This window comes from Haemaphysalis longicornis, unplaced genomic scaffold (genome assembly GCF_048455015.1).
Source record: "Haemaphysalis longicornis isolate Haplotype H1 unplaced genomic scaffold, Haemaphysalis longicornis Haplotype H1 scaffold_8, whole genome shotgun sequence".
In the NCBI taxonomy this organism is placed as follows: Eukaryota; Metazoa; Arthropoda; class Arachnida; order Ixodida; family Ixodidae; genus Haemaphysalis; species Haemaphysalis longicornis.
Genome location: NW_027526445.1, coordinates 444,271 through 468,479, shown reverse-complemented (window position 1 = coordinate 468,479; position 24,209 = coordinate 444,271).

Genomic DNA, 24,209 nt, shown 5'->3' with positions numbered 1-24,209 from the left:
GAATATCATCAGGCTGCATTTCAATTTTCAAAAAGCCGCGTCAGCAATCTAGAGTGGTAAACACGCGGGCACCACCAAGCGAGGAAACGATGGATTCTACGGCAGGAAAAGGATATGCGCCTCTTACAGTTAGGTTGTTGAGACGACGATAGTCCACGCACAGACGTGCACTGCCGTCTTTTTTGGGCGCCAACAAGACTGGAGATACATGGGCACTCTGCGACGGCCGCATAACCCCCGTGTCAGCACCTCGTCAAGGGCGACAGCCACTTTCGCCTTATTCTGGATGCTGAGCGGCCGTGGATTGCAGCTCCAAGGAGGGGCGTATCCCGTGTCAATGCGATGTTTGAGTACGGTTGTCCGCCCAATTGCCTCCGTGAACATTTCAGCAAACGGCTCCAGCACATAGGCGAGCTGCTCCCTCGCATAGTCACTGCAAGGACAATCCTCAAGCAACTGCCTGATTCGCTCAGGCAACACGGATTTGGTTGCGACTGCGGCTGACCTTGGCACCGCACAGATATGCGTTGACTCCAGAAAAGGTACCAATTGTGCGTCATTGCCCAATCTGTAACCACCTCCCGCCAAGTCAAGCAGTAGGCCCTCGCGAATAATGAAATCTCGGCCCAAAATCATGGGCACCGCCAAGACGGGAGTACGTAAAGCGCTGCCGACACCTTCTGCTTGCGTAAGAAATGTGCAAGCGGACAGCCCCACGCGCTTCAACCACAGCACCATTAGCCACTTGCAGCAGGGTGCTGCATTGGCGCAACTTAACACCACGTGCTCGGCAAAGTTTAAAGGCGGTATCACCAATGAGCGACAAACTGCCACCGGTATCAACCAATGCAGAAACATCCGTTCCAAGAACGTGAACAGAAACATGTGGTGCTATGGGCTGTGTGCGTGCTTCAACACGGCAAGCAGTGGGTAAAAAGCACCAGTCCTCGCCACCAGCCAATCCTGGGCCACTCAGTGATGGGTTAGTCACCATGATTGCCTCGGGCTGCATTCCTTCATCTCGATGGCTGTTTGTATTTAGGCGACCAGCCATCACGCGGGGACACTCACGACGGATGTGTCCTGGCGGTCCACATTGGTAACAGCCGCCAGCTTTATTCCCGTCAGGCACGTAGCATCGCGACCCTCCCGTCTCAACAACTGGACGAGAAGGACCTCTGGAGTTCAGGGGATTTCGTTGCCGACCCCAAAGGGAGAGACTCGAGTTGGGGAGCGGTGAGCCTGCCAGTAAAGAGGGCCTGTTTTACAAACGCAGGAACTCTGGCTCAAACCGCTGCGGGGAGTTCCCGCCATGGGCTGCACCATCTAGTGGTCTTCCGTGCTCCAACTGCCTGTCGCCAAGGGCAGAAGGATCTCGTGCACGGGGGAATTCACGCCCGCCGCTGCAGTACGCGGCTGTGGACTTCGCTCTGGCGAAGTCTCAAGGGTGTCTCTCCATGCACAAGCTGGCTCGATTGCTTCCCCTACAGGCGGAGGGGGTACATAATTCAGCTCCGATATGAGAGCTTCCTCGATTGACCGGCCTGATCGTGCCATCTCTTCCAGGCTCGAGTACTCACGACCACGTAAGTAAAGTCGGAAGCGCGGGTGGCATCGTCGTAAGACGTGCCTCACCATTTCGTGATCAGACGCACCCGGGATAGCTCTTTTGAAGAGCTCCTGGATAGCTCGGATGTATTCGAGCAAGCCCTCGCGCGGGTGGTGCATACGTGCTCCCGACTCACGGCGGATGCGGTTGTCGTAGTCGGGAGGCAGGAACTGCTCGCGGAAGCGGGCCACGAAGTCAGCCCAGGACGCGAACGGAGCCTGCAGGCGCCACCAGCGACCGGCGCATCCCTCCAGAGCAACTGGCAGGACGCGGGCCAGGGCAAACTCGTCCGAGGCACCCGACGCCGCCTTGTATACGGTGAGGTCGCCCAGGAAGTCCTCCACTGTTTGGCGGTCATCGTATCCCGTGAACCGTGGTACCTCAATGTTCGGCTGAAACGATGGCCCGTGCTCGGACCCCTCGCGTTCTAGCCCGAGACCTGCCAGCCGGTTCGTGAGGTTCTCGCAGAGGTCCATGACTGGGCGGAGTATGCCGACGAGCCCAGTGGCGTCCGCATCCCTTGCGGGCTCGCGCGAAGCAACCAAGGGCCTCCGACGGGTAGCGGCTCCACGAACAGCGACCGTCCCTCGGACGAAATGCTCTCTCGCGCGCGAAGCGAACACACGAGAAAAAATGGTGATAAACAACACAAGCCACTAAAAATGCGCCTCAAAATACGAGAACTACCAAAAATCCCGGCGGTCACGAAAAAACGCCAATGTAATTAGCCCCGCAAAACGCCCACCGCGGAACACCAAAACAAGCAAGAAGACCACAATGCCCTTCAAAGGAACCACGGCCGGCCTGACGTTCAGGGCGCCAAATGTGGTACCCGGGTTCTTGCACCCGGCCGCAATTCCCCAGAAAGACACTGAGCCCCCTCAATCACACCTTTACTGGGAGTCCCGCTCCGCCAAGGCCCACTGCTCAGCCGATTCGGATGCGCACACCTCGCCCAACCGAGTCCGCCATGTTCTAACCTCGCTCATCTCGAGCCACATCTTAATCCTCACCCGGCACATGTCCATCCCGTGGGATTGACCGCCGCCACTATTGCCGGGTTCCCACACGGTATCACTTTCATTATTCGTGTTCGTGTGATCTTCGCTTATGTAGAAACTGCGATAAAATACCGATATACTGGAATAAATAATGAAAACATCTGGAAGCCAGGTGCTCATTTTCACATGTCTGTTTGCAAGGCAACACACTACCGCCTAAGTGGCGCAAATTTTTGCTAAACTGAAAGGGAAACTAATTGGGCAAAAATTTCCTAAACATGGTTACAGGTGTGTCGCGAGTTACCTCGGTATTCCGTAGCATTACTGTTGAATATATATGTGATGACACACTCCGTATTTTGCAGCATTGCAAAGTCGCCCTATAAGTGCATTGGAACTGCTTGATCAACAGATGAATTTTAAACGCTAGCATCCACCTAGAAAGATATCTACGAAGTCGAACAGGTAGAAATGCCGAAGAATATTTTGCATTCTACTCCAAACACTGCTTCTTATATTTGTACATATAATTAATTCGTTTACTCTGGAGTGCTTTAGAGTCCTCTGACCTAGTTGACTTAGCGTACAAAGCAAGATTTTGAATTGGGCAGGAACTGTTTCAAAGACCTCTGAAAACAGCTGATATCCTTCATCACCTAAATACCGCCAGGAATTCAAACAGTGTGCATGAAAAGAATTCCAGCGCTTGATTCAGAACTTGCACGGTTTTTGGGCCGGGGTCTAAATAGTCGATGGGTGCTCTCAGTAACTGCATAAAATGGGACACTATATAAAACAAGATCCAGCACGAAGGGAAAAAATCCACCGCAGAGCGCAATTTTCGTATTGGAGCCAAGCATATAAAAAAAAAGCCGAAGGGGAAAACCTTGATATATCATGGCGCGTCTGCGAAAGTATAAAGTACTTTTAGCCGAGCCCGAAATCTCTCGCTCCCCGTGGGTCTCCAATATATACTGATGCTTCTGGAGGGCGTGATAAGCGAGGAGGGGCGAAGAGACGTAAAAATGGATTCTACTAAGAACAACTGAGCTTGAAATGGTTACCCCATACCTGGAAACATGATAAAAACAAGAGTGCAAATAGTGCAATGACATTCATTCAAAGTGGAACGAACAACAAAGCTCTTCCGGTGCACTTACGACCGGTCGCATTACGACCCGACCGGTGGCATTGGGCTCTTTAGCTGCCGCGTTAACCTCACGCCAACACAACGCCCATGTCATCAGTAAGTCTATAAAACCTATATCTGCGCGTGCCCCCCCCCCCTACCATCCACCTCTCCCAACCCGTGCACGCATAAACCGGCCACCGGTTATGAGCGGGTGCTTAGAAGTGAGAGATACGGTCGAGCATGTCGCTCTAGTTTTGGACTGCGCGAGTGATGTTCGCCCGCACCGGCGTTCCGAGCGGGTCAGTGGACGTTCGTCCGGGAGGGGTTCGCAGTTACATGACCAGCTGGAACTTACGGCGCCAATGGCAGGGGCAGCGGCTTTTCGTGGTTTTGGCGCCCATTCACGCTTCTATTCGGGCTGACGCTCCTTAAGTTTCCGCTCTTCTTCCTCCAAGCGACCGACATGCGTCCGTCCCGTAGCGAGTTAACACATCGAGGGCTTCGACATCTATATTAGTGGCCACATACGTGGGCGTCCCTTTCGTTGCCCAGTCCTAGGCACCTAACTCTATGTGCAGCACACCAACCCAGACCAACTCCACTTGATTGAGAATGACAGCGGCTGGGCGCATTGAGCCATGGGACTACGACATTTATATCCCCCACTACCCCAACAGGTACGTCATCGGTAGAGACATTAAGCCTTGCTGCGCGTTTATGCCCCCTCCCTTCAACCCCCGCCCCTGCATGCCTAAACCGGCACACCTAATTTCACGCCTCATTAGGCGTGAAATACACTGTTGAAATGAGCGAGAAAAAGACTTTATATGCGACTAGACTAATATATATTATCACTGTTCCGCCAAAGGGACTTTGACCAGCTGGTGAAAGATGGCCGCCGACGCAACAATGTTGCTCGTTATGGCTTTCAAGCGAAACAAGAATGATGTGCTCACGTCGGCGTTAAAACGGGGCAAGTTGCTTTCAACCGGCAGGGGCGCCAAGCCAGTGGGTGAGGTAGAATTTGAAGCGTAAAGTGTCGCGGCTACATTCATGCGGCGCCGGTGCCTGCGGCATTCGACATCTTTACACCACTTCGCGCTGGTGTTGAATCTCGAGAATCTTCTCATAACAGCGCTACGGCCGCTGTCAGCCTACTTTGCAACTTGTGAAAGAAATGCCCTGAAGGGCTAGTTCTCCCCTCTTCTGTCTACGTGGAATCTGCGCTGTAGGGCCTTAATAATTGGGAAAGAGGCATCAGTGGTGGTGAGGGTAATAATCGTTGTGATGAGGAGGAGCCCCGGAGCGGCACCGAGTAAATCTGCTTCACCCGAATGAAAACGGGGGGGTGCCGGATGAGACATATACTGCTTTGCAGTAATATGGGCTCAAGCGGGCGTTCTGACTGGGGAAGGTTCTCTTCTAGAGGAAGGGATTCGCAGCTAATTGTCGAAGTGGATTTGAGCGGAAACGGCGACAGCGGGTCTCGGTCGCTTTAAAGTGCAGCCCTTTTGCACCCGTTAAAAGGGCTTCGAAGGAGTGGAGATGAAAGGAAGCAGCAGCGACGAAAGGAAGAAAACGGCGACGCAGCAGAGACGAAACAAAAAGAACAGGGAGAGGAGTGTCTAGCGAAGTGTAAATTGGAATAAAACATTTGTGGATACGGTGTCCTCTCTCTCACTGCCTCTCCCTTACACATGTCTCACGCATAGCCAGGAAGGAGCGGCCTCCCCCTCACACTTTCCCCAGCCTCTGTTCCATTCTCCGCTAATCCCAACCGCGGGACATTCGCGCGAGTCGTTCAAACACGATTTTCAACAACGTGCGTAGTGCTCCCTTGTGCAGGGATAATACGAACCAAGTGGCATTTGCACGGGAGAAGGTTCAAACACGACTTGCAACACGCTGGCAAGCTGCGGCGGCGCACTGCGATGTAGCAGCAGTGTAGCGCACGCGGCCGTACGTTCGCTGATGACGGGAACACTTTCTGAGACGAAGCCAAAATGCCGCGTGACCGAGAAGACTGCAGCTCGCGCTGCGCACAAATTTCATATTAACTAATCGTCAGTGCACTTTTTGCTTCCATTCATGGTCCTGTTTATTTCTTGCCATCATCGGATAACCGCACTACCGCCGTTAGCTGCCGACTGTGCAATTTGCCAAAGCGGCATCTGTGGAGGTGAGGTGGAAAATAGTTGTGAAATACGTACTTGTCCGCGGTGTTGAGGAGGAGCCGCTGAGCGGCGCCGAGAAAGTCGTTCAAATGGGAATGAAAACGGGGGGGGGGTTGCCATAGACTGCTTTGCAGTAATAAACTGTATCGTTTTCTGTGACAAAACACCGTGAAACGTAACGATATCGGCTCATATGACCATCGTATGCAGAATGCGCAAACAGCCGAAAATATTCCCAACAATCCGCACCTTGAAAATAAACCGCAATAATTGTTGAGGATTCTAACGTCGCAATAAGTGAGGTATTCCCTCATATTGTCACGGGCTCTTGCACAATGGCAATCCAGGTGTTGAGTTATGGCCAACCTGTCCTCCAGGGATATGCGCCACTGCCAAGCTGTTACACAGCCTTGTGAGAGAGACGACGACGACGCTGAGAGTCTTGCGGACGTGCGCGCTGTACCTGGTACACTGTTGCTGCTTTAGCTACCAGCTCGTATTTGCCTGTCAACACATTTTATTACGAGCAGTGCCTTCATTGCCACGTCACATCTTGTGGTAGGAGGTGCAAGTTCCCTACCTCTGATCGGCCAGTCTTGGCACAACACGGAGCTTCGGCGAGGACGTATCATCCATCGCGGGATGATGCCACCAACCCATGAGCCGGCATCCACCAACCCGATAGTCATTGTCTCCCCACCTCGCGACCCCGGCTTTTTCTTTGGCGCTGACAATGAGGACATTGATCAATGGCTCAGAATGTACGAGCGCGTCAGCACCCACAACCGGTGGGATGACACTTTTATGTTGGCCAATCTACCCTTAAATCTGAAAAAACCCGCTATGGTGTGGTTCCAAACCAACGAAGCCACGCTGACCAGTTGGCATCAATGCAAGCAGGAACTGCGCGATTTGTTCGGCAACTCCGTGGCGCGCCAGCTTGCCGCAAAGAAAGAACTCTCTTCTCGCGTCCAGTCATCTACCGAGTCGTGCGTGGCTTATATTCTGGACGTTTTGGCGCTCTGCTCAAAAGTAGACCCCAGCATGTCTGAATCCGACAAGGTTGGGCACATCCTTGAGCGCATTGCGGACGATGCTTTTAATTTGCTGATTTGCAAAGACTGCACCACCGTTGAGTGCGTCGTGAAGGAATGCCGCCTGTTTGAAGAAGCAAACTGTCGTCGCGTAGCGCAATCGTTCACCCGCCTCCCTCACACCGCGGCAACATCGTCGTGTGCGGATGCGGCAACGCCACCCCGCCCACCGCCGACCGATGACCTGGCTACTCATACCGACCCCCTGACGACTATAGTGCGCCGCGAAATAGAGGCCATGGCTCCGGCTACCGCGCCTCAATACGACCATCCCCGAAATTCCCCGACTGTAGCACTCATCCAGGCAGTCGTGCGTGGAGAAGTTGCCAACCTGGGTATTCATCCTGTGTGTGCCCTGACGTGCTCGCACACACCCGCTAGCTCCTCCACTCTCTTTCCACGGAGCGGCAATGCCCAGCCGCTACGACTCCCCACCCCGTTACCGCCGCCGCAGCCCTACAGATTGGCGCAGCGCTGACAACCGGCCAATCTGCTTTACTTGTTCTCGCAATGGGCACGTGTCTCGCTACTGAGGTTACCGCTGGTCGTCGGCACCGCAGCCAAGATTTCCTGGTACAAGCTACTCCAGCGACAGGACCCACCAATTCATGCCTGGTTACCAGCAGCATGACGTTTCCGGCAGTCCACAAGGCACCCGTTTTGGCCGCTCCCGTCCCCACAACGTAGCCAGTCTCGTTCGCCCCAACCCAGCCACCCTTCCTCGTCTGCTTCTTACGCCGCTACCTCTCCGGGAAACTAGCTGATGCAGCTCCCGGAGGTGATGCTGCATTTCCGACCTGGGCCGAAAATCCTCTCTTCACTAATACGACGAAACACAATCTCTTGAAAATTGATATTGACGGTATTGGTGCGGACGCCCTAATCGACACAGGTGCAAACATTTTGGTCTTGAGCTCGCACCTTCGCCGCCGCCTGCACAAAGTTATGACGCCTGCTCCTTCCAACGTTGTACGAGTCGCCGACGGTCGGACGCCCACCGTAGCAGGTCTCTGCACAGCTAGAGTTGGCATCGCAGGACACAAAATTCCCGTCCTATTCACCGTCCTGGACGCATGCCCTCATGACATTATTCTTGGTCTTGATTTTCTTACTGACCACGCCGCCCTTATAGACTGCGCTTCCGGTATCCTTCGTCTGGATCTGCCGATCGGTCCTGTTACCGACACTGAACCTCATCACCGTCTATGATCTGCCAAACACCTCCGATTAGCTCCAAAAGCCATAACGTACGTCCATTTGTCCCCGTGCCCACCTGTCCCGGACGGCGAGTACATTGTTTCCCCTCTGACGGATGTTCTCCTAAGACACGACGTGGCGCTTCCTCATACAGTCGTCACGGTCACACAAAATCAAATAAGCTTGCCGTTCTTAAATATAGGTCCTTCCTGCCAAGTGCTTCCACAGGGAATGTCACTGGCCACTGTTTGTCCCCTCGATGGATGCCAGCTCTCTTCTGTGTCGACTGATGTCTCATCAAGTGCGCCCGACGGTACGAAAGGTCATCCGCCGACCTCCGATTACTTAACAAAGATGATGTCAGGCCTTTCCGCCTCACAATCTCGCCAACTGCACGAGCTACTGGCATCCTACCGGGACATCTTTGACTTGGACGACCGCCCGTTAGGCCAGACTTCGGAGGTAACGCATCGCATCAACACCGGCGATGCGGGCCCTATACACCAGCGACCATATCGGGTGTCTCATACGGAACGAGCAATCATCCAAAACGAGGTAGAGAAAATGCTGAACAAGGACGTCATTGAACCTTCTTCGAGTCCGTGGGCATCACAAGTCGTCTTGGTGCAAAAGAAAGATGGTAAGTGGCGCTTCTGCGTTGACTACCGGCATTTGAATAAAATCACTAAGAAGGACGTTTACCCGCTCCCTCGTATAGATGATGCCCTCGATTGCCTTCACGGTGCGTCATATTTCTCGTCTATCGACCTACGATCTGGGTATTGGCAGATTGCTGTTGACGCCATGGACCGCGAAAAGCCCGCTTTTGTGACGCCGGACGGCTTGTACCAATTTAAGGTCATGCCGTTAGGTCTTTGTAATGCGCCTGCGACATTCGAAAGGATGATCGACTCGCATTTGCGTGGTTTCAAGTGGTCGACGTGCATCTGCTACTTGGATGACGTCATCGTGTTTGCCCCAACATTCGAGACACACCTCCAACGTCTTTCGGACATCCTTGCGGTCTTCCGCCGAGCCGGCCTCCAGCTCAAAGCGTCCAAATGCCATTTCGGCGGCCAACAACTTAAGATCCTGGGACATGTAGTAGACGCTGATGGTGTGCGACCTGACCCTGACTAGGTGCGCGCCGTCAAAGAGTTTCCTGTCAATCGATCTGCGAAGGACGTTCGCAGCTTTGTTGGCCTATGTTCTTACTTCCGCCGCGTCATCAAGCAGTTCGCTGACGTAGCCCGCCCGCTCACGGATCTTCTAAAGACCGATACTTCGTTCTCGTGGGGCTCCGCGCAAGCCACGGCTTTTTCCACTCTCATTGACCGTCTGACCCGTTTTCTGATTTTGGCCCATTTCGATGCTACGGCTTTGACAGAAGTTCCTACTGATGCGAGTGGGCACGGCATAGGAGCTGTATTGGTCCAGCAACAGGCCGGTCGCACCAGAGTGATAGCGTATGCCAGTCGCCTTTTGAGCCCGGCCGAACGCAACTATTCTATTACTGAGCGTGAATGCCTCGCACTTGTATGGGCTGTAAGCAAGTTCCGTCCGTACTTGTACGGTAAATCATTCGCCGTAGTTACGGATCACCATGCGTTATGCTGGCTTTCCACTCTAAAGGACCCTACCGGACGACTTGGTCGTTGGGCATTACGGCTACAGGAATACGACTACTCGGTCATCTACAAGTCTGGTCGCATGCACAGGGACGCGCACTGGCTGTCTCGTCACCCTATTGACCCCCCTGACCCTCGAGACAATGAGGACGCCCCGGCGTATTCGCTCTGTCGGACTTGCTCAACATTGCTGACCACCAGTGCCGTGATCCGACTCTTAGCAAGATCATCGAACGTCTCATCTCCGAGCCGGCCGACCCTTCTACGCGTGCATTTATGCTTCGTGATGGCGTCTTGTTCCGCCGAAACTTTCGCGTGGACGGGCCCGACGAGCAACTTGCTCTGCCTCAGCATCTCCGCTTTGACGTCCTCCGCGAGCTCCACGACGCGCCTACAGCTGGTCACCTTGGCGTGGGTCGGACTTACGACCGCGTGCATCGGCGCTTTTACTGGCCGGGCCTTTACCAGTACGTGAGGCGATACGTTACGGCTTGTGACTTCTGCCAACGCCGAAAAACGCCTCGTTTGCTTCCAGCGGGCACCCTTCAACCAATCGCTGTCCCCGCAGAACCATTCTTTCGTGTAGGATTGGACCTGCTTGGCCCTTTCCACTCGTCACGGTCGGGAAACAAGTGGATTGCTGTCGCCACCGATTATGCAACGCGTTACGCTATCACACGTGCCCTCCCCACCAGCTGTTTCACGGGCCCTTACCGCATCCTACATATGGTAACTCCCGTGACCTACGAAATTGGAGCCCTCACGCCTTCGTCGTCATCCCATTCAACGTCGCAACTTGTGCACGTCCCCCGTCTGAAGCTGTACCATTCCCGCGATCCAAGCTGCCTCTAACCTTGTTCCGTCGTTTGCACAGGGTCGGTGCTCTCGCCGCCGGGGGTTATGTCACGGGCTCTTGCACATTGGCAATCCAGGTGTTGAGTTATGGCCAACCTCTCCTCCCGGAATATGCGCCACTGCCAAGCTGGTACACAGCCTTGAGAGAGAGACGACGACAACGCTGAGAGTTTTGCGGACGTGCGCGCTGTACCTGGAACACTGTTGCTGCTTTAGCTACCAGCTCGTATTTGCCTGTCAACACATTTTATTACGAGCAGTGCCTTCATTGCCACGTCACAATATTGTCATATATGTGACCAACTTTCCGGGTTATTTTATAGACTCTTTGTTTCTTCACTGAAAGCAATATGCAGCGCTCGGCCTTGCACCTAATTGAGAACGTATTTAGATCTGTATGCAATTTATGCCCCCTCTTTGAAAAGTGTTCAGCAACTAAAACCATTCTCCGCAACAAAGACTATAGTGTACATTACCGTGCGAAAATATTATGAAAAAATTAACACATGTGACTACATGCATCAGTGTACAACATCTGAGATAAAACAAATTGACATATCTAATATACTACAATATATCGCTAAAACTACGATATACGTTAATACGCCCTTAGGCATGCATATTTGCTTGCGATTAATCATGGAATAAAGTGTAGGATGAACAGCTTAGTTATTCATCATAGTACAGGGCGAGATACAAGATACATGTAGGAGCTAATGGTTCGCGGGGTGTCCTCAGAAGCCATGCCTACCGTAAGCGCCTTCTCAAAACATCGCTGGCTATGTTGAGTTCGCACGTCGATTTCTTGGTGCCCAGCCATTTTGTTTTGAGCGTGATATTAAACATTTTTTGAATTTATTGTGCGTAAGCATTGATGGTAGGGCAATCACACGTGGAGGGCATCCTAGTTCCGGGATAGCCAGGCTACGGCTTGCCGTCAAAGCCATCTTTCCGGTTCTTGCTGATGTCTATGTCCGGATTGGCCAGACGAGCTATCCACTGCTCAAAAGCTGGAAAGCTTGACTTTACTCCCATACCTGGTGATACAGGGTGCTGGGGGCGGGACGGTAATTGAAACGAAATGAACACAGATCGCAATAGATACATTGGAGGAGTCTGCTATGAGGATGGGAATTTGTCAGCAATCGTTTGAGAGTGGTGGATCCTGATGTGGTTAGCCGATCTTGCGATGGTAGATGTCTTCTTCCGCCAAATGGTTAATGTCCCAAGACATTAGAATACCGGAGAAATGGGCCTGTTTTGATGTCAGCGGAGAACATTCCGACTCGGGTAATAGCCTGGTGTATGTACGTACGGGCATCTGTTCGAGCCGCCTTATTACCCCTGATGGGCTCATGCTCAGCCACCCAGAGGATTTTAAGACGATTTTGCGGCGGTTTTCACAATGACCAGTGGTGTTGTAGTGATGCACCATAGAGGAACAAGAAAAGCCTCATGTGCACTACACACCGGCATTTCGTATTATCCGGAACAAGACCAGAATTTACCTCGAATAGCCTTCGTACTTGTTCAACACAACGCTTATAAAGGCCGTTCTGCTTTACCACAAAAACATCGAAATGAAGCAATATTGGTGGCAACCTGAATCGCGGTTGGGTACGATAAGAGGTATTTTTAGTTCGTGCAGTAATAGAAAGTTTTGGTAAGTACATCAACTTGTCTCTGGTTTCACTCTTTTTTGAGACCCGTGTGAGAATTCAAGTGACGTCATAGCAATAATCATTGTGGGTTTCGTTTAGACTTTGCAGTCCATCCACAATAGCAGAGTGGATTGGCGCAACAATTTTTTTTGTATTTGGCGCAATTAGATCATTTGTGCAGATTATTAAGCGTTTTTCTAAAACAGAAAAGCTATAGAACAAAATTCCAAATAGAAAGTTGCACAGCGGTTTGGAACAGTTCCAAATATTTTCTGTTGTATTTTTCGGCTTACTCAAGCATGATATACAAATATACTACGTGACATGCACGCTTGCACGTCGTCATTGCAATGCTCCCAGACGTTTGTTGCACAAACAGCCACAGACGTGCAGCCACTAAAAACTGACAGCTCAGCGGCGCAAACGATAAGCGTTGCCTCTTCTCCCGGCCTGTGCTCCTCGCTCTAACGAACTGTGGTGAGGGGAGCACAATACTGGCGTAAATGACACAGCGAACGCATACATCGCTGAACTGTCGCGTATCAAGCGGCAACACACCGGTGGCCGTCTGTGCGCGAAACATTTGGGAGCACTGCAATCAGTACGCGCGAGCGGGCACGGACGTCGTGTTTTTTTTATTTTTGTAGTAAGCAGAAAAACACTATTACTGAATACATAGAAAGACTGAAACTGTTTATTCGGGCATTAAGCAAACCACTCTGCAATTAACTTTCAAATGGAATTTTTTGTTGCCTGGCTCCGCTTTCTTAGAAGTTGGCTAAATAAGTTTGACTGACTACCTGATTAGTCAAGGTGCAAAAAATAGCGTGATACAATACACATAAAATAGTGTAACACACCTTGATCGCGTTGTCTCAGAGTATATCGGCATATGTTTAAACTCCTGCTGAATTTAGCTGAAACATACTTATATATAGTAGTCTGTTTTTCAATGAGATTGATTTGAGGATTGATTAGGAAGGTGGGTAATTGGATGACTGATTGGTTGGATTTAATGTTTATAATGATAGATGAAAATGCACAGGGAGATTTTTTCTTGTGAATAATAAGAAGTATTACCTTTTTGCGGTAATATTTATCTAGCGCCGGAAAGACCCTTTCGATGTGCCGCTTATTTCGCTTGTTCCGCTCGAGAAATGGCACTGTGCGTATTTTTCTGCATACCGCCGTTGGTGCAGACATGAGAAATAAATTTCGATGGATTTCGATGGATTGGATGTATTGGCAGACATGAGACTATGAGAAATGGATTTCGATGGATTTATTGATTGTAGGGTTTAACGCGCCAACACAATGAGGCGCGCCAAAAGGCGATTAGGCGCGCCATAGTGAAGCGTTTCGCCTTCATCAGGAAAGCGGCCACAGCGGACGGAAATCCAATTCGCATCCCCGTGCTCAGCAGCACAACGCCTTAGCCACTGAGCCACCCTGGTGGGTTGAGAACATGATTTCAAAATTATGGTAGCACTACAATTATTGCGGGAAGTGCAAACGTACGAAGCAGCAATTGTCCTAGTTAACTGTTCCGGCAATCTTTCTAACTGTGGGATTCCTCTGCATGCTGGAACGAAGAAGCCTAAGTTGGAGCAAATCTCTCCGCATACCGACTAGCTCAAGCATCGAATATATGCGTGAACGTAATTACAGACTCCCAAAGCACATTAGACTATTGGCTACAGCCAGAACACCTAAACGATTCGCTAAGATACTCCCATTCACAATGAAGTTTACAATACCTGGACGCCTAGGTAGAAGGTTCGGGAAGAGAACGAGGCAGCGAAAAAGAAGCACGTGAACTCACAAACCTTGCTCCTCGCGACCAAGATTACCGCACTGATCGTAGCCGCCAGGAGCCATCGCTTATTATTCAGCTTTCTCGAAAATCTCAAAGTACATCGCCTCATCGTACTCTATAAATACGATCCTTCCGCGGGCCTCAAGGGGTCTCACTTCTGACGAATCGGAATAATCTAGTTGACAAACCAACACAAGCATCTACAAACGTAAAACAATACATGAAACGTTATCTTTAAACTCTGCTAAATTCGAGAACACATCCATCCTTTTCCGCGCAACCTTGCCATTTCCTAGTGCATGCTACGATGAGAACAACTTAACTGTATTTACTGGTTTCTGAGCACCCCATTTTTCCAAGATCACGATGCCCAAAGTGAGAGATGTGGTTAGTTTCGAAAAACCAAGATTTACCCCCGTCTCCCCGCGCCCCCTTTTTTCGTGGCCGTATCTCGACGAGACGGGCGAGAGTTATTATGTTTCATTCGACAAATATTCAACCAAAAACTAGGTACAGTGAAACCGCAGCTTTAGTAAGACACCCAGCTATCTTCGGTACCATTCGAGTGGGTTGTGCCGCTTGGGTCGCCGCTTTTAGTATTTCCCAGCAGATCGTCTAATGTTCTGTTGAAGTAATTTGTAATGTAAAGCTTCATAAAAAACTTGGCCACTACGTCAACTCGAGCCAGCTCCCACACGAAATTTACTTTCCGATGCGTGATTAAAAAAGGGGGCGCTGAGATTCGTATGCAACCTTTTTTCCTAAATATTTCACCGTAGTAGAGAAGGGTGTTTAGAGTCCTGTAAACGCGGTATATTCCTCTCCTATCAACACGTGGAAGGCAGCTTGCACTATCACGTTACCTCACGATCACCGCGAGCTGACTGAGAAGCCACAAAGGGGAGCTTTTGTTCCGCCTTTGAGCTCTCTACCATTGGTTTACCCCATTTTCCTATGCTCTAAGTCTTCCACAACCAACATCTTCCCCCTCTCCCTACGCAAAACCGCATGGCTCAGTCTAGCCTAGACAATATGGCATAACACATCAAAACACTGTCAATGTCTCTTATTCCCTCATACTGACCACTACCCTGATTTTTTTATATTGACCAACACCACGCAACTACGAAATTTCAGGAACACACCTTAAGCCGCAAAACCGCAGGCGACCTGAGTCTCCCGTCTGAAGCGAATATTAAAATTCCCGGGCCATCTCCACCCACGTGAAACCTGGTAAGGGGTGAAGCATGCAGTTTATAAGTGTATTCTTGGCGGCTTGGCGTTTTTGCCAAAGGAGATGAAACTGTTGGGGGGTAGAGGTATACAGGTTTGCTGCAATTGTCTCTTGTCGTATAAGCACAAACCTCCCTAGCGCGGGGCGTAAACGAGGGTCCCACTGTGGTTTAGTACGCATTTGGCCGTTGCGAGTCCTAAACGAGTTTCCCGGGGTTTTAGTACTGTGACTACATTAGACGACAATTAAAACGACGACAGGAGACGCCAACAGCACGAAGCCCTAACATGCCTCACCCGTAAAGCCCTTGCTGCTAGTCTTTCTCTCTTTGGGTTCTCAGTGCTTATGAAGCGCGTCCTAAATGAAGTAATTACTCTGCTCAGAAACGCTTGGTGGTCGTCTATACAACGCTAATGCTTCATGATTCTCGAGAAGAGAAATGTCCTCTGCAACTGTTCCTTGATTTTTTTAGCATACACGCGCCCCAGCAACATTAGCGGCTCTAGCAATGCTTGATAATTGCATGAGAGTTGTATATTCATTTAATAATACGGTCGCAGACAAACGGCCGACCCAATTACGGTAGAACACTAAGCAAAAGTTTCTGATAATAAATTATTGGCCTTTTTCACCATAGCTAGATTGAGGCATTTAACATTATGCGTACAAAGCGGGTACGCCGACTGCTCGCTAGTACTTTGTAACAGGGCAGCTGCACAAGCGTTTTTCTTTCCATGTGGATGTGGCGAGGCACCCACGAGCACGTGTTGAGAGTGGTCGCTTCAAGAAAAAAGTGTGGTTGGGGAGATCCGTTTGATCGAACCGGGCCCTTCACCTCCTCAATCCAGCAACCTTACCGCTGGCCCATCCCAGAGGTCCGAGGGGCACGGGGTTACTTGTGGCAGCTAAGAATATCAAGTGTACCCAACTTGATATCCAACTGGAGTCTCTCGTGTTATGAAAACGGCGTCTATCCGATTGCAACCATCGTAATCGGGCTGCAACGCATTTCGTTGCGGTCATAGCGCCTGCGTTAGCTTTGTATTTGCGTAGTTGAAGGATGGTGGTTTGTAGAATTGGGGATTCTGAAAGCGCGATCTGCATTTTTTTGAAGCGCTGGTCATACAGGTGTATTGAGTTTGGGTGCCTTTGTTTCGAGAATGCTACCCTGGTTACAGCTGTGCGTTGGGGAAAACATGAAGAGGTCTTTGTGTGTAACCGATAGTGTGACCTTCACGTGTGTTTGAACCCCTCAACGGGACTGAATCAGTGCATCATGGTTTGTTGCTCTGTCTTATTCCACATTATTGGGTTGCAGGTGCAACTTAGTCCTGACACCGAGGAAAACACTGGCCCTAACACTAAGCTGGAAGAGATACTCTTAGTCATCACAGATCAAATCTTCCCAAAAAACTATGCTGACTGGTCTACAGAGTGGGGAGACCGAAATCCCGTCCATGGTAGCCACTCTTTCCACACTTAAACAGTACCACAAGAAGTTAGGGGTTAACTGGGTCGAAGCAACAACTGCCGTCTGTTGTGAGGCCAAGGAGATGAATTTAAAAAAAATTATGATTTAGATATTCGTAGTTGTCGGAACAACATAGTTGTGTAGTTGTGCTGTGGAGCAACAAGACGCGGGTTTGATTCCTGGCTGCGGCGTCCGCTTTCTGAGGGAGGCGACAAGCAGAAACGCCGTGTGTTCGACATTTCGGCGCAGGGTAAAGATTCCACGGTTGTCCACAATAATTAGGAGCCCTCCACAACGGCGCGCCCCATTGCCTGTTCAGCGTTGGGGCGTTAAACTATACAATCAATCAATCAACCTAGTTGAGTAAGGCGTAAACTAAAAGGAGAATGAGCTCAGGGCACTCTTGTGGGAAGTGGCGCGACCAACATGTTTGCGGGCGGGTTAAGGGTAAATGTGACGTTGGTCGAGAGCATACACTGCGTTGTCAAGAAAAAAATGCCATGCGAGAGGACCTGGTTCTGATTCGATTTTATGACTTCACAGAAAAAATGGTTGGGCTACGAAACTGTTTCCAGCTAAAGTGTTCAACTATACCTGTTTCGGTATTTTCACGGCTGTCTGTGGAATGGGTCGAAAGCTGTGGCAATTGCCAAAAGTTAACCCCGACAACAGCGGTGAAGGTACTCTGGTGTATCAGCAGCTAAAAACAGCTCGTACGTTTGGGTACACGAACAGAATTTGTTGGGGTTAACAAAAGAACCCTATGACATTTTTTCTGCAGATGCCAGGAATTCCGATGCCAGACGCTTCAGGAATGCTCCGCTTTTATTACTGTGTTTCAATGCGAGAAGTGTTGTCGACAGAAAAAGTAGAATAGTTGTTGTTGCTGTACTCTCCTGATATAGTGGTTTTAAAAGAAACATGGCTCAGTACTGGCTTCTTCTCAGAGGGCATGGGTGATACCACAATGACCCAGGTTCTGTCACTTCCCTCATAAAAAAACTGGAATGGGTTGGAAGAAAGCCCGGTGGCGGCACGTGCGCCGCGTGTTGGCTGCCTTCGCGTATTTTCGCGTTTCTCCCGGAGGTACGCAAACAGGGATGGGCGCAGGTGGCAGTTGGTCGAGAGCGGCTAAAGCATCTGCGCCGGCAGGATTAGGTTGGCATAGCGGGCGATTTTTAATAATCGCCGTTGTTAGGGACGCGTGCAGCAGTCTGCCGCGAAATGCAAATAATTCATTCCTTCCAACTATGCATCACTTAGCTTGCGCAAATCCAAACAGTGACGAGTGGTTGCGAGTGGTTGATGCCGCTGGCTGGCGCTTGCTCGGAACCGCTGATTAGCCATGTTTATCACCGTGAAGAGTGAAAGCTGGAAAGTAGTGAAGGACCAACCCGAGCGGCTGAGGGACGAATTGGTTGTTCCGATAGAGAAACTGCGCGGCTGGCGGTACTAACAGTGAAAGTTTTTCCCTTTTGCTACTTTTTTTTTTCTTTGAGTGGTCAAGTGTCAAGATATATGCGGAGAGAGATAGAGGGAGAGAGAAAGATACGTGCGTGTGCATCTGTGTGTGTGTACGTGGGTGTGTGTGTTTAAAACCTGATTCAAACAATGTAAGGTAAGGTTTCTACAGTCAAGAAATAGTTTGTCCCCAAATATTGTGGACCTGTCCAGGTATTTAGAAAAAAACTGATATGAATTCAAATCGGACTTCATGACGAAGACATCAGATGTTCGCGTTCAAATAAACTTGCGACAAAGCATGTCAAGACACTTTCAGTGGTCATCCTACAGAAGCCCGTCAATGGACAAATGGCATCGTAAATTAAGCAGATTTTTTATATACAACTGTCAACCGACCCGTGTCAACATATATTCAATAGACTTTTTACAGACAACTGTCAATAGAACGTAAGAGTATGTAGGATTGCAACAAAGTTGGCAGGATGTCAAGGGAACGTCTACAGAATGAAAAGGAGCATTTTTGTAAGGGTTCCGCAAAAATTTATACCACCGAATCATCCCACCTTTTACAATGCAGAGATCAGAACGCAGCTTGTGGCACTCAGAGTATGCGTCCGGCGACAAAAAATCCGGGGGCTGCCAGTAAGCTGATCGGACAAACGACTGGTGTCTTGCGGCAGGTTTGGCTGTAGGATGCTGCGCATATACTTAAGCTATGTAGGAGACAGAGTAATCCGAATTACTGCTGCGGCAGCCCGCCCAAACACTGCAGAAAACAGCCCCGGTGAGGCGGTAACTCTCATCCCAGGGCAAACACACACTCGCGTTGAAGTTTCCGCCGTAGTTCCGATTGAATTGCCATATTAGTTGTCACACCATTAAAGAAAACACACACGCTGGTGATTTAACCAACGTTAGCACGGTAAGCCGTGCGATATGGGATCAGTTTAACGCACAAGTACAGAGAAAGGGACCGTGTCACGGGCACCCTGGTAGACGCGGCGGAGTCCCGCCATCCTGCTCTGCGCACGTTCGCGCGCATCACATCGCTATAGCAACGGCTGCGGTAGATGCGGAAAATCCGCTGTCGGGGGCGCAAACATTGTGCTTGACTTGCACGCCACCCTAGTGCAAGGGCAACTTCTAAGTAACAGTGTTTCCTTTTGATAGATTGCACGTTTGTTTTTACGCGAATTCCTACATGTTACCCTCACCAAGCCTCAAGCGACGACTTGACAAGATTAAAGCCTGACATGTGCCTCTTCCTCACGTCTAACAAAGAAGCAGAGAGAAACCCACCTGAAGGTTGCTAGTTACGATTACTCTTATTGAGTGACTGTTTATACAAAAACAAACATTCTTTGCGACTTGAAAAGGCTGAATTTTTTTGAATAGCTACAGAAAACGTCTGGACTTGATATTTGTCTTGCTGGCTTAAAAAGTAATGGTTACTAAATTTTTACATAAAAAACAACTTAATTTTAAAGAATGAATTACAGAATGATATGTTCTTTCTAGAACATACTGTACATAAAAATTCTAAAAGTAACAAAGTAAAAAATTTTGAACAATACAAAACACTTTACATAACCGTTTGCATTTACTGTGCTGCTTTGTAGTATGGCATTTTCCCTAAGGTACATAAGTTAAAACATTAAGCCCTGTTTGCAGAATTCTTATTATCTGCAATCACCACACTTGGTATTATGAGTAGTAGTTACAATAGTAGCCGGGAAAAAATGTATACCTTGTATATTGTATTCACATATTGAATATTGGAAAGCTTTGATATCACAATAAATAATTAGTAAAATCAGTGAATACTCGAGATATTACCTTCGAAAGTCCTATCAAAACAGAAAAGCGGCGGTAACGTGATGACTAGTAAAATAATTTGGTTAAATTATATAATATAGCCATATGAATTTTGAATTATTATTTCATTGGTATCCGGGAAGAAATATATACTTCGTAAGTTGTATTCACACCCGGAAAATTGGAAAGCTTGGAGATCACAATGTACAATTAGTAAAATCAGTGACTACTTGAGATATTACCTTCGAAAGTCCTTTCAAAACAGAAAAGCGGCGATAACGTGATGGCGTGTAAAATAATTTGGTTAAATTATATGGCATGCAGGCTCTAGAGTAAGGTTTAATATAGATCCGCGGTATTTCAAACCAGAATTATGTTCACGGATACATAGGGATAGGCAGATAAATATGGTAACCAGAATTTGTCTCGGGGTTAAAAAAACATAATTATGCTCATTTAAACCTTCATTTTCAACAGGATAAAGTATTATTGTGCAATCTCACACGTTCTGCCTAAGGTAGGTGAATATCTGTATTAAGTCGAATGGTGTGTACAATACTTGCCACTCGGTCCCCAGGTGCACGTTTTGCATTAAGAGAGGTCTTATAACAGAGTTTCAAAAGACCGGTGTCCTCGTTGAACCGCCTTAGCTGCGTTGACCTTGCGACTGAAAAAAGCGGTTACGACCATAGGCACACAGCCAGTTCAAATCCTTTGAACATCGAGTCAAACAAAACTTTCACGTGTTTATTATTTTATACTTGTAATAGTGTCGTAGCGGTCTCACACCGGTATTGTGACATGTGACTCCCGCCACAACCTGCCGAAGGTGTTATATTAGGTTCCATATTCATTTTCGAGGCAATGTTTTCTGGAGCACCTCTGCGGAGGTTTGCTCGAAGTGCTTCTCCATTGTCGTGGCATCATTGCCTGCGTGGCGTCGGCGAATTATCTCTCATCTTGAATACGTCAACACTATTTAGATCCTACCTCGGTTTTTTGTTTATTCGTCCGACACTCTTTTCGCTAAACGTTTTGTTTGGAGAATCTTCTGCTTTCTTTTTTGTTTCGTTACAAGAGAGTCCGGACCCTTCTTCTTTTCTGTGGAACATGCGTCATTCGTTGTCAGCCTTACACGTTTGGTTGTTCACAGAGCGTTGTTAGGAGGGCAGCCTTCGTGTCTGCTTTCAATGCTTGCTGCAGTGACCGTTTAAACTTCCTTTATTGCAATTCGTATTTAATTCCCTGCCGGGTTAGTCTAACACCACCGAAGCCGTAAAGATTACTTGGTTGTTTTTTTAATGATCGCTCACAATGACGAGAGGGAAAGTTTACATAGTACGACAATGCGGGACGCAACCAGGGAAAGGTACAGGGTTTTCTTGGTAATTTGAACGATAACCAATTGATTCAATAAGTTAACGCTCATGGAGAAGAGGCACAGCCAGTGGACAAAGAAGAAAAACAAATGTGTCAACGAAAAAGATCCCAAAACAGTGCCTCCGTGGTTAAGGCATTGTCCTGCTGGGGCCAAACATGAGGGTTCTATCAACTCCCCTGTCCCTGCTCACGGTCACGGTCCTTTTACTACGCAGCGTCTCGCAGCCCCGGTGTTGCGTGGGGGCGTGCACACCACTGTCCAGAAATACAAAAAATGAGATTGAACCTATACGTAGAGACATGCAGCTATGAGGGAGAATGATCTGCCGAGTCAGGGAAACACAGGTCCACTGTTTCAATCCGAGTCCTGGTCGTGAGATATCGCTGGTGTAAGGCGTTCAGAAATTATCCCCCATGTTTCAGGGGGTGGTTTAAAGCTTCGCAGACCAACCAACGTTACAGCGTATATAGGAGCAAATTTTTTTTTAAAAGAGGGGGATTCTTTGGGATAAACGAGAAAAAGTGCAAATGCTAACAAGAAGAATCAGCCCAGCTTTACTGACATAAAGTTGTGAGCGATTATGCTATCAGTGAGATGCCTTGCGTTCCCGCATCGACAGGCTACTTTTCAGAGAATTGTTCGATGCCAGCAGATCGAATCTCGGATGAGCCAATGCATTTTTTTGTATTCCAATGCTCGCGCCATCGACTGTAACCTTTTGTTACTTTCAACTTACCCTTTGAAAAGACGTCTTGCCCTAAAGAGAGTGCTCACGCCGAAGCCTCATTGGAGTGTTTTATTTGAAGAGTAACAAAAGGTTCAAGTAAATGGTGCGGCCGTTTGGAACATGTCATAAGTAATATGCATGTACGGGAATCGATTCGTTGACTTGGACAAGTTTTATGACGCTGACTATTGCGATTAGTGGACCCGAGGCAGCGTTGCTGTTACCAGCTTTCGAAACCTAAATCAGTGAATTTGGAGCCATTTCTTTTATACCATAGGCTTGAAAGATCCCTGTCTGAAGCAAGAAACGAATGCTTTAGCTAGGATAACTGTCCTGATATTAAATCACGAGCGTTTTATAACGCCACATAAACATAACTGCTTGGTATAAAGTTCAAACACTTCGGTTTACAGTGAAAAAGAAGTTCAAACCTATAATATTAATTTTGAAAAAGGAAAATGTAATGTGTTTTATTTCTTCAAAATTTTGTGACCACCACGCGGAATATTTGAGAAAAAATCTGCAATTAGTTTTCATTTTACAAAAGTTTTTAAAATATGTTTACCCGCTTAAATAATGGAAACGCTGAACTTTGGGAATACTTTTCAATTAGATGTCGTCGTTGGGAATTGTCTACAATTATAGTGAGGAAAGCTCAACAGAGAAACAGCTATGTAGAATGCATTCAACTTCGCTCTACTGATCTGCAAAGGAATGGAGCACCGAACTTTGAAACACTAAAGAGTTTTATTCCTGGCTTCTCGACGATTTTGCTGACGTCGTATCCGTCACGGAAGTGACGACCGTACACCAAAGCAAGCGGCCCGTAAAGGGTGCACTCCTGCAAACAATGGTCTTAATGACGCGAAGCAACCTTAATTGCAAACGAGTACGTTATACTTCTGGTTCGAGTTTTACATTTTAAATCGAACGTGTTTTATGCATTGATACACTCCGATTTCACTGACGTCATATCTGTCACGGAAATGACTCCAGTACATCTTTGCCGAAAAAACCCGCCAGACCGACTTCGCTCGCCAAGCACACCCACAAGGTAGCCGCCGACCCGCAAATCATGCTCAGCTACGGATATTGCTGCACAAATCCCTTTCGTGTTTTATTGATTCCAAAGACAGGAGAATAAGCCACAGTTTTCTTAGATCGGTAATGACCCTATAAAATCCCGAACAACTGAGAGCAGAGCTTAGTTTGTTAGGAACACCCGATCTGGCATTTATAAACTGCCTTCACCTGGCATACATTCGTTTGTCTGTGGAACCGATTCATCATTTGTCTAGAAAACCAGTAGTTGACTACACCATATTGTTTTACAGCAAGATTGGCAGCTTATCAAAACACTACTATCGCACCAACTGTTCGCACACTTTTAAAATATATGTGTTCTGCAATCGGTCTTTGTGAAACTTGGCTATTACCATGCAGTAATACCCAGCTTACATGGGAGTATATCTGAACTGAAAAAGTGTGCTGATGCGGGCTTGTTGGTACATAACTGAATATAGAAAAACGGCGCTAAAACGGGACACTGGCACCAAGGAACTGGCACCAAGTTCTGCTTGAAGAACCACGCCCAGCGTTTCGTTGAATGCTCGTCTGGTGTAGTCTATGACATTCTGTTGTCCTGTGGTAAATCATACACGGGCCAAACAGGGCGATGTCTGAACGATAGGCTACGAGAACACGCGAACACAGTGAAAAATAAAACTGGCAGTAATTTGGCTCTTCACTGTGCGGAATGTGCGGATCGTAAATGTACCCCTCTTTTCGAGCAGACACGTGTGCTAAGAAAGTATAAAGGAAAATGTGCCAGAGAAATCTACGAAGCACATGTCATCGACAAGCGGGGTTTTTCATCGGTCAGTAAGGCATCCATTGAATTGTTGGAAAAAGAACTTAGTTATCTTGATCACTGAGCGTTATTTTCGCACA